General features: G+C 48.0%; 1 protein-coding gene and 1 long non-coding RNA gene across 6 annotated transcripts in view; one reads left to right on the forward strand and one right to left on the reverse strand.

Annotated features, from left to right (window-relative positions):
* Window positions 1-19,167, reverse strand: part of TTLL11 (tubulin tyrosine ligase like 11) — a 213,588-nt gene that overhangs the window by 8,380 nt on the left and 186,041 nt on the right. The gene's annotated exons all lie outside the window — the stretch shown is intronic.
* LOC145717113 (uncharacterized) overlaps window positions 1,325-19,167 on the forward strand; it is a 20,115-nt gene continuing 2,272 nt past the window's right edge. Inside the window, exons 1-3 of the long non-coding RNA XR_014140144.1 lie at window positions 1,325-1,417; window positions 9,211-9,366; window positions 11,256-11,304. This is a non-coding gene — a long non-coding RNA (uncharacterized LOC145717113). The remainder of the gene's footprint in view (window positions 1,418-9,210; window positions 9,367-11,255; window positions 11,305-19,167) is intronic.

Raw genomic sequence — 19,167 nt, forward strand, 5'->3', positions numbered from 1 at the left:
CTCTCTCTCAAATAAATAAATCTTTAAAAACGAGAGAGAGAGAGAGAGAGAGATGGATGTTTCCTAATCACCGACGATGGGCCAGGGCTCTCCTAGAGTGTGTGCATGGACGCATGTGCATGCATGCATGTGCATTTGTGCAGGCACGTGCATTTGTCACTGCCAGTGGGGGAGGCAGATCCCAGCAGGGTGGAAGAGGCCAGGATCCAAAGCCAGAGAAACCCAGTGCAGTCCCAGCCCCCAACTTCACAAGTGTGTGATCTTAACAGCGCTACTCCAAGTGTGGTCGGCAGGCGGGTGCCAAGTCCAGGAACTGGGTGTCCCTGGTGTCTGACAAGATAAGGAGCCTGGGCCAGAGTAGAAATCACCCTCCTCATCAGTTGCATTGTTTCGTTCAGCTGCAGTATTTTGTAGCAAGTCTTTCTCTACAAAGGAAGTAGCAGGCGTTTACATTCTGGCTCAAGCCTCTTGTCCAGGACTAGAAGGAACAGTTCCCGGATTGCACTGCGGCTCTGAGCAGCTCCGGTCTAAGGCCCTTCTCAGCCTTAACGTGCATGATCTTGTCAAAATGCCGATTCTGGGGTGGCGCCTGAGACTCTGCATTCCTAACAAGCTTCCTGGGTGATGCCCACGCTGGGGTAGCAAGCACTGAGCACCTTTTACTCAACAAATATTCGCTTCCTTCCCTTAATTAAACTAATAAGGCTGTGATTAAACTAATAAGGCACAGAAAAAAAAATACAAGGAACTTTATTGGGGAAAAAGTATTATGGCTAAGCCATCTGGAAGAAACGTTCTAAAATGAGAAATGAGATTTCAGGTGTTATACTTGGTTTTCTTTTTGCTTGTCTACATTTCCTGATTTTCTATAGTAAACACATACCTTATTTTATTTTTTATGTGAATCTAAAAAAAACCAAACCAAACAAAACCAACCAAACAAACGAATGAGCAAACAAAAAGCAGAATCAGACCTATAAATACAGAGAACGAACTGATGATTGCCGGGGCCTGGGGGTGGGGGGCGAAATGGGTGAAGGGGACGGAGACATACAGGCTTCCCATTATGGAATCAATAGCTCATGTACCCAGTTTTAAAATATGCAGTGGGAAATTCTGGAGGACGGAAAGAGGTGGTGATGCAGGGGCAGCCACTTGTAATCGTGAACCCTTTGCTACTATTTGAATTTGAAGTTAGGTGCATGCCTTACTTTGAAGAAAAGGCTGTGCAAACTTCCTGCATACATGTTCTACTTTGATAAAGGTTATATGCACGCAGGGGAAAGAGAAGCGGAAGGGAAGGGCAGTATTGACCCTTGCAGGAGCCAGGCACTCGGATCCCCACTACAAATCTCATCGTGCAGATGAGAAAACAGAGGCCCCGAGACGAAATAAGTTGCCCTCCGGTCACATGCTGGTAAGTGGCAGGGCTCGGATTTGAACCCAGGCCTCATGTACTGCTGATTCTGCATCTGATTCCTGCAATAAGGAATGGGCAAAGCGGGTAGGGCTTTGATGGGCAGAGATGAGCTGGGAGCAGTGGGCTGGGCCGGGAACAGGGAGGAGGGAGCAGGAGGTGGGGCATGTGGCCCAGGAATAACCCAGGATGCCTGTAGCAGGACAGGTGGAGAAGGGCGCAGCTGGACGAGACTGGAAAGGGCTGGAAGGCCAGGGGACGTGAGAGCCGGGAGCGACTGCAGGTGCCTAGGCAAAAGGAGCCGGGAGCCGGTTGTGCAATTCCACGCCCAGTACAGCCTGAGCACGTTCTCCAGTCATGGGGGGGAGGGCGGGGGTCTTATTTTGTTAGAGTGATAGAAACGTTGTGGGGTTTGCTTGTTTTATTCCTCAAATGAAATCTTGTGGGGGGGGGGTGGTAGCTCGGAGCCCTGCCCTCACAGACCTTCCTCACCAGAAGCGACTCACCTAAGGGACTCTTGGCTCTTCACACCTGGCCAAGCACCAGCCCTCCCGCTGCTCCAAAAGCCTGGTCTAGCATCTTCATTTTACAGGAGAGGGGAGCAGTAGATGAGGCCCAAGTCACAGAGCCAGTGACTGGCAGGAGCGGGACTAGAACTCAGGTCTCCTGACCTCAAACAGCACCACCACCACCAAAATAAGAAAGAAAACCAGATACTTCTCAGGCCAGGGACTGGGGAAAAGGGCTGAGAGCCCCGCATTGTCTGCTCAACCCTACTGAGCGTGTCTGAGAGTCTGAAGGCCCGTGAGGGTTGGGAAGAGGGACGCCCCACACTATACACCACGAGTACGTGGGTCGCCGGCTCCCACCACGGCCATGTTGAGGGGCTGTATGTTTGAGTTTGACAAGACATCGTTCTTGCATCTCATTTCATCAAGTGGCCCAGGAAATGGTGGCCGGACCCGGGTCAGTATTCACTGTGCTTGAGATAATGGAAAGTGTTTAAGTCTCTGAGGGGCTGGGGGTGGGAGGAGGAGAGCGGGAGGAGGAAATGCACGCAAGATAATCCAAGTTGCCTTCCAGGGGGGCAGGACTGTCCTGCCTTTTCCAGACCCTCCACAGACAGTCCCCATGTTCTCTCTGGGTCTCTCTCCTTCCTTCTTACTATTTATTATAAAATATAGTGACAGTGCCAGCAGAAAGCATAGGAAAGCTCATGAATGTCCCCCCGCTAGAACCTAAGTGCCCTTGAAGACTGACCTTCTATCCTCTCTCTTTGTCCACAGAAGATGTGCTTTTACTTAATTGTAATGCACGTGCACAAAATTTTATACTTATTATGGCTTAAAATGATACCATAAACATTTTTGTATGTTGCTTCGCAGCTTCATAACATTATTTTAATAGTTGCATAATATTCCATCACCTCTTGCTTTGCATACCATTTCGCCATACCCCCCACCACTGGACGCTGAGACCGGTTATATTTTCTTCACTATTATTGAGAAGACGATCATAAGCACATGGTACGCCACTGTTTTTATTTCTGATTCATTTTTTCTTTTGCAATAAAACCCTAGGAGTCTGGGTTTTTTTAATGTTAAGTCTGGTTTTGGTAATTAATTTCATGTTGAAAATACTTAAACCTTATCGAGTCCTCCAGTGGACCAAGCACATGAATGGGTAGTTCACTTACATTAGCAAGTAAGAGAGAAAACATCCAGTCCCCACCAAAGCCACAGGGCGCTATTGCTCACCCATTAACCGAAATGCAAAATAATGATAATAGGGAGTTGGGGTGAAATCGCTATGGACGTTTGAAAAGCAATTTGGCAAAAGTTTTAAGAGCCATTCAAGTATTTCAAAATATTCCTTCCAAAGGAAAATGAAATGTACACAGTGGTATTCATCATCAACTCACTTACACTACAGTGTGTGTGTGGGGAGGGGAGTGGTACTAGACTTCTAGGGTCTTTTTATATTCTTCTTTCTACTTTTCTGTATTTTCCCAAATAAGGTAATGCATGCTCATTGTTGAAAATAATTAGGAAAAAAAATATTAAAAAAAAAAATACCCCCAACCCAGCCTCCAAGTTCTGGAGGTCTGTGACGTTCGCCTTGGCTCATCCCCAGGTGGAGTCAGTTGTCCTTTCTTGGGGCTTCCCTTTGTTCCGGGCTATATATTGGGACAAATCCATGGGGACGAGGCTGTTTCCCCAATGGGATTGTGCACTCCTGGAGGCAGGGACGTTGCCCCAGCCTTCTCTGTATCCCCAGTGCCCAGTACAGCCCGGCACGCAGCAGGCGCTAAAAAAGATCCATTTGATCCACTTGAATGGACTGGGAACTTTTCAGCAATCTTGTGAGGCAGGTGTTACTGTTCCCATCTTCCAGCTGAGGACAGCAGGGCAAGCCAAGCGGCAAAGGGAAAGACCACCTATGAAAACTCTTCTCTTAGACAACGTGCAGAATTATGAACCCAAGATGGTCCAGACCAGAGGCTCTAGAAGGACATGTGAAAACACAGCTTCGAGCCCCACCCTTGGAGTTCCTAATTCTGAAGTTTTGCAAATTTGCACTTCGACCACGTTGAGGCTGCTGGTCCAGGGACCCCACTTTGAGAATTCACCCCTTCCTCCTCATCTTCCTCCCCACTGCCGAGTTCAGTCTGTCCGTGCTCCGCTCTGAAAACCCATCTGGAAAAAGTGGCCTATCTGCAAAAGGACCTGCCCCCGAACTTTGAGAAGCTTGACTTTGGGCTAAAAATGTCTGCATTTTAAGACAATCTGATTGAGTTATTTTTAAAATCGAATGACGGAGCTGAACAACCATGAAATTGTTCCAGCTCTGCATTTCGTCCTCTCTTGGTTTCTGAGAAACCGGATATCTCCCAGCATCATTGCTGACCGCTAAGTGGGGCAGAGCTCCGTTGCCCTCTGCGAGGCTCTGCCCTTCTCTAGCTGTACTGAGGGACATGAGACCGGAAGGGTTCACGGGCCAGGCCACAGAGGGCCCTGTAGACCATGGTCAGACTCTGGGTTCCATGCTGAGGAAGATGGGAGGCCACTGGAGAGACGGGAAGTCACGTGGTCAGTGTGGTTGCTGTGTTGAGACCAGGAGGAAGGGGCACAAGCGAAGAGACAGAAGGAGATGCCTTAGGGGCTACTGCACTGGTCCAAGCGAGGGTTGCTGATGGCTTACACCAGGGTGGGAGTGGCGGAGGTGGTAAGGATGATGAGATTCTGCACAGAGCGTGAGGGCAGTGTCAACAGATCTGCAATCTGCTGGTGGGTCGCATGCGGATGTGAGGGAAGTCAGGAGCCCTTAGGAAGGAGGGCCTTTAACAGCAGAGGAGGACTGGACTTCCCCTCAAGGCCTGTGGTTTTCAAACGTTTTGTACATAAAATAACCTGGGGACCTTGCCAGAAATGCAGGCTCCTGTTCCCAACTCCCGGAGATTCTGTGTGTGGGCCACGAGGCCCCTAAAATTGCACTTGTAACTGCAGCATTGGTGATTCTGCAGCCATGGGTGAGCAGGAAACTTTGGGATGAAGACTCCGTCTTGGCCATCCCCTTAAAGGCTCTCAAGGAGGCAGTGGAGTAACGAAGTGAAGAGCATGGTCTCTGAGAAGCCGAGTGCTGGGCTAGCCCTGCTGTGGGCCATCAAGAACCATGGGGAACGCCCAGAACAAACTTCCTCCTCTGAAATCCCACTGCCCACCCCTCCTCACCATCTTTGTCTGCTTGGACTACCATAAACCATATATGCCATAGCTGGGTGGCTTAAACCAGAGACTGATTTTCTCAGTTTGGAGGCCGGAAGTCCAAGATCAGGCTGCCAGCAGGTTCGAGTTCTAGTGAGAGCTCTCTTCCCGGCGTGCAGACGGCTGCCTTCTTGCGTGTCCTCGGATGGCATAGAGAGCGAGCGAGCCAGCTCTCTGCTGTCTCTTCTCATGAGGACACCAGTCTGTTCGGATCAGGGCCCCGTCCTTATGACCTCATTTAAACTCAGCTACTTCCTCAGAGGCCCATCTCCAAATACAGTCACACCGGGGATTAGGGTTTTAACAATTCTGTAGCATCCCAACTTCTCGGTTCTGCTGTGGCTCACCCAGTCCATGGAGACACTCTCCTACCACCACCGGAGCCTTTGGGATCACCCGAGCCATTGAGGAGAAATAGAAGAAATCTTCCCCGTCTTCCCTGCTCCTCTGCCAGTTCCCGGAGAAAGCCCTTACAGCTCTCTCTCAAAGTTGGGGGCATGTCTTTGGTAACACTGCTGTAGAGGCCAGTCGCCGTAAATGTAATGAAAATAAACAACACTAGTTAATAATTATGGAGCCCTTATGATGGGCCAGGCCCTGAACTAAAGGCGTCAAGTGCATTATTGAATCCCACAGAAGCCCTAGACAGCAGGCGTCACATCAATCCCATTTTACGCCCAAGAGACTTGCCAGTCACACAGCTGGAGGGTGGCAGACCGTAGGAACCATTCTCGAAACTTCTTGACTCCGTGGCTGCTTCGAGAGCCTTCAAAGAGATGGCCACGTCGGAATGGTCCTTCGGGTTGTTGGGAAGAAAGAGACGAAGGCGGATACAACACCCGCCTTGCAGCAGGCCCCATGCATCTCTGCCAGATGTCAGCAAGGAGGTGCGGGTCCCCCGGTCCCTGCAAATGGGCTCCGCCCACCTGCCTCCCATGCCTGAAGATAAGCTGTTGAATATTTTTTTGCAATTTTATTTGGGTTGGTGGATGTCGCTGGAGAAAGCAGCCTTTGAAGCATTCTGGATGTGGCCATATGCACATCTCTCACCCAAGACTGTCACTTGCACACGGGGATGCGGCCCCTGAGAGACCATAGCCTCATTCTGTCAGCCAGCGGGTGAGGGTGGGCCTTCGGGCTCCTTCTGCCTTCGAAAGTCCTCTGGTCCCCACCCCCTGGGAGGGGTCCTCGTGCACAGGACTTAATGACAGGGCTAGTGGCCGCTCTCCAATGATCCCATCCTCCATTCTGGAGCTCAAGGACAGAAGCAGCAATAACACCTTGCAAATTTGAAAAGCATCTCCGTTTGCTCGTCTGGTTCTCCAGGTGATGTTCAGAAGAGGATGCTATGACAAGGACGAGGAGCGCAGACCCAGAGAGGCCAAGTGGCTTGTGAAGGTGGACAGGGCAGCATTAAACCCATGCCTACCTGATGCTCAGACCCCTGTTGTTTGTCCTGCATCACGCTCTTCTTAACATCTCACACTCATGTATTCTTTTACAGTTTCTGGAACACATTTGCATAGATGATATAATTAAATCCAAATCGTTGTGGACATCCAGGGATATTATCCCAGACTGAATAGGAGATAATTGTTTTCCTCTCAAAAATACCGGAGCTTCCTTGCTCTAATTCCATTTCAAGGTATTGGTGCATTGGGCGAGGCCAGCCACTTGCCAGTTCCTTCTCTCTCAGCTGCCTTTAAATCTTTCTTATGACCCACCTAGAATAGATGTTTCTGTATGATAGTGAAATTCTAAATGTGTAAGTATACAGGCTTTCTGTTTGGAATCGTCGGTAGGAAATAAAGCTGAATGATCTAGACTGGAATGAGCTTAGTGATTCCTCTCTGGGCGGTGGAATGTTCCCCACAAGGGCTGTCTGTGAAGCCTGCATCAACTCCAAGGTGGTGAATCAACAGAACCTTCCCTGCATTCTTAGGGCACCTTGCAGCCTGGCTCCCTGTCTGCTCCCGCACAATGCCCCCAGACGTGAGTGTGGTCTCTGCAGGCCAGGGCTGGGGTCTCCAAGGACTCCGCTTCGGGAGATGGAACCTGGACATTTCCCACGAGACAGCATCAGGCTCATGGGACAGTGCCTGGGGCTCAGATGTGCTGGTCTGGGTCCAGCTATGCTGTGTACTTGTGGCCTCGTCTTCAGCAAGTGGCTTCACCTCTGCAGACCTCCGTTTCTGCGTCTGTGAAGTGGGGACATCACACCTTTCCCAAGTGGCTTTTACAAGGCACCTCCCAGGGAAAGCCCATCGTGGCGCTTAGTAACAGCTGTCCCGAAGCCTCGGGCAACCTCCCCACTGGATCTCTGTGCCCTCAGCATGTGTCCTGCTGCGCTGTCAGGACATTGGTTTCATTTGCTTCTTTTATGGCAGACAGCTGACCGCTTGTGTCCACACTAGACTGCCGGGGGGCCCGGGTGTCTTCGCCCCCATCTCTAGCGGCCCCAGAGCAGGTGCTCAGCGGTTGTTCGTGGAGTAAATGGGCAGATTGGCCGGGATGACAGGGAGGAAAAGTCATGCGGGGGGGTCAGGAGACCGGGGTTCTCAAAATGGTCTCTGTCCCTGAGGGACTTTGAAACAGTCACCTCCCCTCTTTAGGCCTCAGTTTCCCCTTCTGCAAACTGGGTGATTTCTTGGGACTCCAGAAGCATTGGGAGGGATGGTGGCTTCTCAATGTTTAAAAACTGGTAGTGACAAGAGTCACTTATCAGGGGCACCCTGCCCACTGGGATTCACACTGTGCGCTCTCCCTGCACGCTCCTATAATCTCACGGCAACCCTGAGCCATCCCGCCACCTGCCCAAGGTCCCGCTGTTGGTCAGTGGCCATGTTGGGGTTCCCACCACTGCTCTGCACTGCCTCTCCCCAAACCGGATGGAAACCTCCAGAAGGCCCATCCTTTCAGGGAAGAAAGAGAGAGCCGCCTCACTCCCACAGCCTTCCCCCCGCCCCCACACACAGCTTGAGCACAGAATGGCACATGCCGGTCGTTGTATTTACGCATTACAGTGGCAACAAGTCACCATCACCTTTCTCTTTGTCTGGATGGAAAAATTAGTCAGTGTCAGGAATGGACCATAAATAGACCCTGCAGGAAAATCGTTATCACCAAGAGCCCGTGACACCCAAATAACAATAACCAAAGTCGAAAGCAGCTCCTTCATCATTTCGTTAGGTACAGGTCACACTGCTGGGCAGCGCAGAGTGGCCCGGGGTCCCGTTCCAGTCCCAGCCAGCGTCCCCCGACCCCACCACAACCAGCACAAGCTCCTGAGTCACTGGCAGGGCAGATGGGCTACGAGACCCGTCACCGCTTCCTGCAACTCCTTCGAGCGATCCCAGACATTTCTCGTGGGATTAATGGCTCCAGCAGAACCTTCTGAGGCCCAACACTCATTCCTCAGCAAGTGGTCAAAACCTCTGGCTTGGGAAGGATTTCAGAGATCACGCAATCCAGGCCCTTACGGGACGATGGTAACACCCAAAATAGGAAGAAGTAGTATGAGTAGTGCTTGGTGTGTATCAGGCGCTGCGGCGAGCTCTTTAGGGACACCTCTCATTTCATCCTCAAAACAAAATCTGGGTGGTAGATGCATTTATAACCCTTGGGCCGCTCACCAGTGTTTAATGACAGAGCAAAACTGCTTTTGTCCTGGGTTCTGTTTGTTAGCTGGGCGCCGCGGGCTGCTGGGGTGCACAGAGGTAGGACATTCAGGCAGAGTCCCACAGCCTGGAGGTGATGGGGACTCAGACCCCGGCTCTGTGAATCTGGCCACATCGGCCTCACTCTGAGAGGCGGGGTGGGGGCGGAGCGCAAGTTACGCAGAAGCCCAACTATTGCTAGTACTTTCTGTCTGCCTGGAGCTCCCCTGTGAGAGTCCAAGCCATGGTTGCCCTCCCTGGCGTGGCTGACAGTGGGCATCTGCCCCCCACTTGGTCTTCTCCGGAGGTGGGGTGCGCATCACCTCCCCAGGAGACCCTTCTCACCCTGTGCTCTCTGCTCTCTGCCTCCCAGCTGAAATGTGCCAAGCCCCCACCGGTCTCCCCTTTCGGAGAGCAAATCTAACTCTTCGTCCCCCATGGCAGTCTGGCTCTAGAGGGTGTGTTTGCCGGCAGCGAGGGCGATTCAAGTCCACAGACCCTGGCTGACACCCAGCAGGTGGATACGGAGGTATGCAAGCCCTCGTCTGTCGGAGCGGAGGGGAAAGTGTGTGCATGCGTGTGTGTGTGCGTGTGTGCATGCGTGCGTGTGTGTGTGTGTGTGTGTGCTGGGCAGTGGGTAAGGTCAGAATGCAGAGGAAGCCGCAGAGAATTGCGGGAGAGGCAGGAAAGCCTGCAGAGCGCCTGCAGGAGGAGAGGTGGGTGGTCTGGAGTCCGTGCCTGGTGCCGCCAGCTCAGCAGTCTCTTCCCCTCTCAGGAAGTGTGCCCATCGGCCATCAAACTCACTGGGCTCTGGCACTGTTTAAAGGCTGCCTTAACATTTCCTCTCACCTTTCTAGTTCTGCTCCCAGATCAGCCGAACTGCTCACAGCAATGCTGCGTCCGCCCCTCAGGGTGGCCTTCCATCCGCTCCCCCTCTACCGGAACTGCTCCTGCCAAGAGACTGGGCCCCTTCCCTTCCCCTTCCCAGCTCCCTCTGCGGCATCTGTCAGCGGGGAAGCCTCCCTCCTTAAAGTGCGTTCTCCCTACTTCTCTGATGCCCCCACTTTCTGGCTTTGCTCTGTATCTTCCTGGCAACTCCCGGCTCAGGGGCTCCAGTGTTCTGCTGGCTCTTCTCTGGTTCGCGGGGTGTGGGGTCCTGCAGGGCTCTCTGCCTGGGCCCAGGGCTCTCTCTTGCTGTCATTCATTCCCTAGGCTTTAAATATCTGCCAGGAATCAATGCTCCTATCGCTAGCTCCTATCGCTAGCTCCAGCTTTTCTGCCAGCAGGATATCTCATCAGCATCTCAAAGAGCCCGTTAGAAATGAATCTGCTGGCCTTCCCTCTCCATCCTGCTTTACCTTAAATTGTACCCATTTCAATAAATACTATCTCCACCCACCTCACTGCTCAAGCCAGAAGTCGGAGAGCCATTTTTGAAACTCCTCTCCCACAGCGCCGCCCCCATCTCCAACCACCCCCACCAAGGCCATGGCTCCCCTGGACTCCCAGCGACCTCCTCACTGGTCTGCCTGTTTCCAGCCTGCCCCTTCCAACACAGCCTCCAGAATGACCTTTCAGAAACACATGTTCTGCAGTCGCCTCCCCAACAGCATTTGGAGCAACATCCGCTTCCTTAACCTGCAAGATCCAGCCCCGTCCACTTCTGCAGCTGCCCCACCCCCTTGGGCCAGAACCCTCCCTCTGCCTCTGTGCCCCCTGCCCCCCACTGCCAGCTTTCGTTCCCTAGAACCTGCTGCACACTCTCCCACCTCAGGGTTTTTGTCACTACCCATTCCCTCTGCTGGAACATTCTTTCCCTCAGTCTTCACCCCCCCCTTAGCACTTAGACCTCAGGTATAATGCTCTTACGGACGGATCTCCCCAAACCACCTCCTTAATATAAATTAGGTCTCCTCTGCTAGTCTCCTTGAAACTTAGTTATTTCATCTCATAGAGTGCATCACATGTAAATACAGGTTTATTTCTGTGTTTCTATGTTTAAGCTCGGTCTGCCTCTGCTACCAGCCTGGCAGGGGCATGAGACCCGGGTGTCCCACGGGCCACTGCACACGCGGTCACTAACATTAGTAGACTAACTGAATGAAATATATAGACATAACGCATGGCACAAAGTAGGCGTTTGTTGAACGTTGGTTCTCTCCTGCTCGCCCACTGCTTGGGTCACCAACAGCATGCCACAAGCAGCCACACAGGCCTATGTTCAAATTCAGGGTCTGTCTTTTATGTGCTGCCAGGTGACCTGGGCTCATTCCCTTCACTTCTGGGAGCCTCAGCTTCTACCTACCCTGCCCAGCTCTTGTGGGGTTTCAATGAGCCAATACAGATGTAAGGGGCCGGGGCTGTGCCGGGCACATGAGGACACCTCAACATCTGAGCTTCTTTGTTTCTTGTCTCTAGGTGATCAGAGGGGCCAAGCCTGGCAGGTGAACCGTCTGATGCCCAGGAGGTCAGTCTCAGACTCTCCATGCATTGTAGTTGTTTCCAAAAACTGGGCAATCTGGGGGGAGACAGGCCACCCTAACTCACCCACTGAAGGCAGCCCCCTTCCCTTATGCCCCACGTTTGCCCTCCAGTTAACTGGCTGCACCTTCGGGAATTTACAGAAGACCAGAGTCTGCAGCCTTGGGAGTGGAGGTGCCCACTCACCAAGAGGATGGAGCCTGATCCTCAAGGAGAGACCCCTCTGAGGAGTTCTGAGGAGCCAGCCTGTCACTGGGAAAGGGGATGGGAGGCAGATCGGTGTCAAAAACAAGATCGAGAAGTGGGTTTCAGCTTGACTCACATTAAGAATGTCACTTTAGGGCACAAACGAGAGAGAAGAGAAATGCTCTTTTATGCAGGAGTTTATTTTTATCACTTTGTCAGAGAGAAATTACAGCCCCGAGGGCACTGGAGCTGCACAGAATTACCCAAAACATTAACATGCAAATTGCCTTCTTTAGAGAAGGTAATTTTATTAGTGCACGAAACGTTTCCTTCACTGTACTCACACTCAGGAGCACTGCTGTCTGGGGGCCGGTCGGGGCCACCACAAATGGAGGATTAGGGGGAGACCTGAACTTGGGTGGGGTTCTACTACCTGCTATACTTGGGATCACACCTACAGCATTATAGCTGGTTACCGTGGGTGCACCCAGTGTAGACGGCAAGTGACTTGTTCGAGATCATTCAGCATGAGTGGCAGAAGAGGCAGAGCTGAGGTCACGTGTCCTGTGTCTAGGTAACCGGGTGAGCGACAGGGAATCATGAGGGTCCAGGAAGTGGCCGCTCTGAGAATAAGGAGCAATGACATGCCATCCATCTATTCGTTCTTTCATTTATTCACTCACATACTCATCCTTTCAATTAGCTTTCACTGTGCTAAGCCCTGGGCCCTAGATGTGAGTCAGGCATGGGTTCGGCATCCACTGGGGCAGGAGGGATACAGACATCTGCAAACACCGTCAAGCAAGGGGAGGCCTTCTGGAGGACTGTGCCAAGAACGGTCAGAGCACAGGACTGAGCAGGACTGGCTGGCGGGGAGGCAGGGAGAGGCGCCTGGAGGCTCCGCAAAGGAGGGTCTCACATGTAGGCATCATCCAGACAGTCAAGGAAGGGAAGGGTATTGCAGGCGGGGAGACAAGCAGGAGCAGAGGCACGAATGGAAGCATGTTGGTCTGTCTCAGAGTAGCCCATGCAGTTGCTGCCTGGGGTGTTGTGGGAGAGGAGTGGAGCTGGGATGAGGGACTGGGGTTGCAGGGGATGGCGAGGAGGCTGGCCAGGCCCATCTCAAAGGCTGAAGGGCTCAGATTTTGTCCTCGGGTGGCCAGCAGACCCCGAAGGGCAGGTTCAGAACAGAACCACATTCCCCTGAGACTTCGGGAGCGAGGGGGCTTCCCAAGGCCTGGAGTGCCAGAATGACAGAAGGTTGTTTGAGGCTGTGCTTACATAAGGCTTCCTCCTCCCCTCACAGACGTGATCAGTGGGGAAGTGTGGGCAGAGACACCCACACGCTACCAAGAAGAAGGCACCTCAGTCATGTAAGGTCTCGCAGAACAGTTCAGGTGCACACCCTTTCCCACCCTGCGTTGGCTGGGGTGGGGGGAGGTGGGGGAGCAGCACGAGGAACTGCTCCCCCTGGCCCAGGAGCTGTCTTTTAGGGAAGCTGAAGGGAAGATGTGGCTATTTCAAGTAAGCAGAGAGCAACCGTGGAGATTCTGAATGGGCATGCTCTATCTCGGGCTTTCTCGACCTTGATACTTTCCAGATTTGGTGCTAAAAAATTCTTCGTTGTGAGGGAATCTGTTCTATGTATTGCAGAATGTTAAGAAGAATCCTTGGCCTCTACCCACTAGATGCCAATAGCGACTTCCCTCCTTCCCTAGTTGTGATAACCAAAAACGTCTCCAGACATGACCAAATGCCCTCAGGGGCATGGGGGGAGGTACAAAGTCAACCCCCCCATTGAGAACCACTGGTCTACCTAAACCTCAGGGTAGACTTACTGAAGGCTGACACACCTAACCACCAGAAGTCCCAAATCTCCAGTGAGATGCAGGGCAGCCCACGGGCATGATGTCTGCCTTTTCCCCTCCCCCATGTGGCAAAGGATGGGGTAGAGTGTAGGTTTCATCACGTGCCGTTTATTGGCTATCTCAAAAATAAATGTGTAAATTAATTCCTAGAAAGATCTAGGAAAAAGAGCAAGGTAGTGAGGTAGAAAGCCAATGGATGGCAGGTGGTTCTCCCATTAACTTACCAGGGTCTCAGAGTCCCTAGAATTCAGGGTCTCACCTGTGAAGCAAAGGCGTTGGAATGAGGGTTTCTAGTTTTAAACACTATGATTCTATGGCAATAAACACACACTGGAGGATGCTACCAGTGAATACTGAAGTTGGCCCCATGTGAGAGATGGTGGACTCTGGGCTGGATAAGGCTCTATCTTGGCTAACTTGGCCATTTTCTTGGCTAGAGACAGAGACTGGTCAGGTGGATCATGAGACTCATTTCACTCTCAGGTTAAATGACCACGTCCAGATTTCACCAAGAATACCATGGAAAATCTCTGAAAAGGCCTATATAGCAAACATTCCTGGAATGCTTGGGATTGGTAGTTTCTCAAAAACCATTAGAATTAGAAGACAAAGAATTTTGGCTCTGCCACCCATTAGCTGGGTGACCCTGGGCACATTACTTAACCTCTCTGAGCCTCAGGTTTCTTCTCTATAACCTGGAGTAGAAAGATTAACTCTCCAGATTGATGTGAAAGTGTAAAATGCATATAAAGGACTTCCAGCTTCAGCACTGACATATAAAGAGCTTGGAAGTCATCACTCCCATCCTCACAACAAGAAAACAGATGAGCAAACTGAAAACCAATGACTTTCCTTACATCCATTAGAGAATTGAGGTCACAGGGCAAAGTGCCATCCTGAACACTGGACAGACACATGAAAAGAGAGAATAATAGTCAAGGTCAGCTTACTAGGAGCAGTCGCTGCTGGAGCCAGTAACTGGTAGGAATGCTTCATTGGTGATTGAGGAATTGCTGGAGGCTGAGTATGGGGCCCTGTCTTAGGGGTCCTCCACACTTCTGTGGGTTTTACCCTCAGAGCCCCACTGGGTTCTCAAGGTGGTGATTGGAGAAAAGGCCCACATGCTTCAGGCACAGGGTGTGTGTGGGGAAGTAACCTTTTTGAAACATACTCTAAGTGTTCTCCATAACACAAGACTTCCCTCAAAGGAGACTAGTTTACCAGAGGCTTATCTGACCTGAGGGAAGGGCAGTTAGACAACTCTAGCCCATTTGGCCTTCCTCTCTCACATAAGGGTAGGGAAAAAAGGCCTAAGAAACACTTCTGAATGTCATAGTCCAGGGACTCAAGCCCACTAAGAAAGTGAGATTTAATCACAAGATTAGCAAATGCTGTCTCTCCCCAGCACCTTACCACCACGTCAAAAGGGCTCCAATGTAACAACAGTGGATAACAATCGACAGCTCCTCTGGTCAAGAAGGAGCTTTTAGGAAAGCCCAAGGACCACAAGGGGAGAAAATAAAACAAAGGAAACTGAAGCCTCTGGCACCTACAGCCACAGCAAACATTAAATAGAGTCCAGCTCCTAGTTGGGTTAATATAAAGCTTCACACTGAAAGCCTGATTACCTCAGTTCCTACTACCTGATCTACCACGTCTGGCTTTCAACAAATAATTATGAGACCTGCTAAAAGACAAGAAAAAAAATGTGTCTGTAGAGACAAAGCAAGCATCACAGGTAGACCCAGCTATGACACAATGTTAGAATCATGCAATGGAGAATTAAAAATAATGATGGTTAAAATGTTAAGGGCTCTAATGGAGGAAGTAGACAACACTCTAGAACGGATGGGTAATGTAAGGAGAGAAATGGAAACCCTAAGAAAGAATTTTAAAAATGTTAGAAATAAAAAACACCATAACAGAAATGAAGAATGTCCCCAATGGACACATCTGTAGACCAGACATAGCCAAGGAAAGAATCAATGAGCCTGAAGACATGTCAATCGAAATGTCACAAACTAAATTGCAAAGAGAGAGAATGAAGAAAAGGACAATGTCCAGGAACGGTGTCTTTGATGACAGAGAAGAAATGGATATGTTTCTTGAAACATACAACCTACCAGGACTAAATCATGATGAAAGAGAATTTCTGAGCAGACCAAGTACTAGTAAGGAGATTGAATCAGTCATCAAAATCCTCCCAACAAACAAAACTCTAGGGCCAGATGGCTTCACTGGTGAATTCTACCAAACATGTAAAGAATTTGTACCAATAATTGTTTTAAATGTGAATGGTTTAAATATGTCAATTAAAAGACAGAGATTGTTAGAGTAGACAAAAAACAAAACCCAACTCTATGTTGTTTACAAGAAACCCCCTTTGAACATAAAGACATAGATAAAAAGTGAAGGGATAGAAAAAGATATGTCACTAACCAAAGAAAGTTGGAGTAGGTAAATTAATTTCAGATATAGCAGGCTGCAGAACAAAGGAAATTATCAGGGATAAAGGTGGGCATTACATGATGATAAAGGGGTCAATTCTCCAAGAAGTCATAATGATCCTTAAAATGTATGTAGCTAAAAACAGACTGTCAAAATATGTGAGGTAAAACAGATAGAATTGCAAAAGAAAATAGACAAATCTACTAATAAGTTGGAGATTTTAACACCCCTCTCTCAGTAATTGACAGATTCAGCAGGCAGAAAATTGGTAAGGATATACTTGGATTGAACAGCACCATCAATCAACTGGATCTAATTGACATGTAAAAAATACTTCATTTTACAAGAGTAGAATACACATTCTTTTCAGTTCACGTGGAACATTCACCAAAGTAGACCAGCCCATAAAACACCTTGACAAATATAAAAGAATAGAAATCATGCAAAGTATGCTCTCAGACCACAATGGCATTAAACTGAAGATTAGTAACAGAAAGATAGCTGGAAAGTCCCTAAATATTTGAAGATAAAATAGCACATGTCTAAACAACATATGGTTCAAAAAGGAAGTATCAAGAGAAATTTTGAAATATTTTGAACTAAATGAAAATGAAAATAGAACTTACTGAATTCTGTAGGATGCAGTGAAAGCAGGGTTTAGATTGAAATTTGTAGTGTTGAATGCATATATTAGAGAAGATGAAAGATCTAGAATCAATCATCTAAGCTTCCACCTTAGGAAACCAGAAAAAGAAGAGCAAATTAAACCCAGAGTAAGCAGACGAGAAGGAATAATAAAAATTAGAGCACAAATCAATGACATTAAAACAGGAAATTAATAGAGAAAATCGATTAAACCAAAATTTAGTTCTGTGAAAAGATCAATGAAATTGATAAACCTCTAGCCAGGCTAACCAAGAAAAAAAGGAATAGATTACTAGACTACTAATTGGTAATTAACAATTACTAATATCAGGAATGAAAGAGGGATAATCACTACTGATCCAATGGACATTAAAAGGATAATAAAGGAGGGGCGTCCAGGTAGCTCAGTCAGTTAAGTGTCCAAGTGGACCAGTTCACCAATTCCTTGAGAGACACAATTTACCATAACTCACACAAAGAGAAACAGATAATCTAAACAGGATTAAATCTATTTAAGAAATTGAATCAATAATTAATAACCTTTCAAAAAAGAAAGCAGTAGGCCCTAATGGTTTCACTGGCGAATTCTACCAAACATTTAAGAAAGAAATTATACCAATTCTCTACAATCTCTTCCAGAATATAAAAGCAGAGGGAACATGTCCTAACTCATTTTATGAGACAAGCATTACCCTGATAACAGATAATGGCATTATTAGAAAGGGAAACTATAGAACAATAGTTCTCATGAACATGGATGCAAAAATCCTCAACAAAATTTAATAATATATAAAAAGAATTACACACCATTACCAATGGGATTTATTCCAGGTATGCAAGGCTGCTTCAATACTCAATAATCAATTAATGTAATCTATTACATCAATAAACTAAAGAAGAAAAATCATATGATCATATTGATAGATGCAGGGAAAACACTTGACAAAATCAAATACCCATTCATGTTAAAAAAAAAAAACCACTCTAAACAAATTTTGTTCACTTGATAAAGAATATCTATTAAAAAAAAACCCCACAGCTAACATCATACTTAATGGAGAGAAACTAGATGCTTTTCCCCTAAGATTGAGAACAAGGCAAGGATGTTCCCTCTCACCACTCCCTTTCAGCATTGGACTGGGAGTCTTGGTTAATACAGTAAGATGAGAAAAGAAAAGGTATATAAAGGCAACACATTTCAAATTAAAATCCCAACAAGTTTTTTTGTGGATATCTAAGTGAATCTAAAATTTATATGGGGGGGCACCTGGGTGGCTCATTTGGTTAAGTGTCCCACTGTTGATTTCAGCTCAGGTCATGTCTCAGTGTCCTGGGATCAAGTCTAGTTAGGCTCCTTGCTCAGTGGAGAGTCTTCTTCTCCTTAGCCCTTCCTCTCCCCCCTCCCCCCCGCTCATGCTTTCTCTCTCTCTCAAATAAATAAATAAAATCTTAAAAACAACATGGTATTAGCAAAAGAACATACAAATAGATCAATGGAACAGAATAGAGAGTCCAGAAATAGACTCACACAAATGTAATCAACTAATCTTTGACAAAGGAACAATGGCCATTCAATGGGAAAAAAAACTAGTCATTTCAACAAATGGTGCTGGAATATTTGGACATCCATATCCACCCCCCCCCCCAAAAAAAATCTAGACACAGACTTTATACCTTTCACAAAAATTAACTCAAAATAAATCATAGACCTAAATGTAAAATGCAAAACTATAAAACTTCTAGAAGATAACATAGGAGAAAATCTAGGGGGTCTTGGATTTGGTTATGCATTTTGAGATACAACACCAAAAGCAAGATCCATGAAAGCAAAAACAACAACAACAACAACAACAACAAACTATGTTAAGCTTTAATAAAATTAAGAACTGCTCTGTGAAAGACACTGTTATGAAAATGAAAAGATAAGCCACATGCTGGGAGAAAACCCTTCCAAAAGACATATTTGATAAAGGACTTGTATCTAAAATATCCAAAGAACTCTTAAAACTCAACAATATGGAAGAAAGCAACCCAATGGCCCAATTGAAATACAGGCAAATAATCCGGTCAAGAAATGGGCAGAAGACATGAACAGATATTTTTCCAAAGAAGACATCCAAATGGCCAACAGACACATGAAAAAATGCTCAACATCACTCGGCATCAGGGAAATCCAAATCAAAACCTCAGTGAGATACCACCTCACACCAGTCAGAATGGCTAAAATTAACAAGTCAGGAAATGACAGATAATGGCGAGGATGCGGAGAAAGGGGAACCCTCCTACACTGCTGGTGGGAATGCAAGCTGGTGAAGCCACCTAGAAAACAGTATGGAGGTTCCTCAAAAAGTTGAAAATAGAGCTACCCTACGACCCAGCAATTGCACTACTGGGTATTTACCCCAAAGATACAAATGTAGGGATCCGAAGGGTTACGTGCACCCAATGTTTATAGCAGCAACGTCCACAGTAGCCAAACTATGAAAAGAGCCAAGATGTCCATCAACAGATGAATGGATAAAGAAGATGTGGTATATATATATACAATGGAATATTATGCAGCCATCAAAAGGAATGAGATCTTGCCATTTGCAACGACGCGGATGGAACTAGAGGGTATTATACTAAGCGAAATAAGTCAATCAGAGAAAGACATGTATCATATGATCTCACTGATATGAGGAATTCTTAATCTCAGGAAA

The sequence above is a fragment of the Leptonychotes weddellii genome, chromosome 14 (assembly GCF_054177405.1).
Source record: "Leptonychotes weddellii isolate Sample4059 chromosome 14, ASM5417740v2, whole genome shotgun sequence".
Taxonomy (NCBI): Eukaryota; Metazoa; Chordata; class Mammalia; order Carnivora; family Phocidae; genus Leptonychotes; species Leptonychotes weddellii.